Genomic DNA, 994 nt, shown 5'->3' on the forward strand with positions numbered 1-994 from the left:
CGTGTCTCCACTTGACATAAGCCTCGCAGCCCCAAACCCGAATAAAGGACAAGTTAGGGACCGTTCCCTTCCACATTTTATATGGAGTCTTGTCAACAGCTTTAGTCGGACTTCGGTTAAGTATAAGAGCAGCTGACAAAAGAGCAAAACCCCATAATGAATCAGGCACTACCGTGTGACTCATCATGGATCAAACCATATCAAGTAAAGTTCAATTTCTCCGTTCGGACACACCATTTAATTGAGGTGTTCTAGGTGGAGTTAACTGCAAAACGATTCCACAGTCTTTCAGGTATTGATCAAACTCATTTGAAAGATATTCGCCACCCCGATCTGAACGGAGTGCTTTAACCTTTCTACCCAATTGGTTCTGAACCCTGTTTTGGTATTCCTTGAATTTCTCAAAGGACTCACTTTTATGCTTCATTAAGTAGACATATCCGTATCTACTTAAATCGTCCGTGAAAGTGATAAAATATCTATAGCCATCTCTAGCGGTAATTGACATAGGTCCACATACGTCAGTATGTATGAGTCCTAATAGGTCACTAGCGCGCATTCCAACTCCTTTGAAGGAAATTCAAGTCATCTTGCCAATGAGACATGATTCACACGTGCCATATGTAGAAAAATTGAATGCGGGAATAGTCCCATTATCAACGAGTTTCTACACGTGTTTCTCATTTATGTGTCCCATTCGACAATGCCATAGATAGGTTTGATCTTTGTCACCAACCTTTAATTTATTATTATTCACGTGTAATACTTCCGTGGTTTGATCTAAGATGTAAATTCCATTCATGGAAACTTCTTTGCCATAAATCATTTCATTGAAAGAGAAAATACAGCTATTATCCTTTATTGAAAATGCAAAAACTGTCTTTATCGAGTACGGAAACAGAAATAATGTTCTTAGATAAACTAGGTACATAGTAAAAGCTATTTAAGAATAACTCAAACCCACTAGGGAGCTGGATTACATATGTTCCTTTGG

The sequence above is a fragment of the Silene latifolia genome, chromosome Y (genome assembly GCF_048544455.1).
Source record: "Silene latifolia isolate original U9 population chromosome Y, ASM4854445v1, whole genome shotgun sequence".
Lineage (NCBI taxonomy): Eukaryota > Viridiplantae > Streptophyta > Magnoliopsida > Caryophyllales > Caryophyllaceae > Silene > Silene latifolia.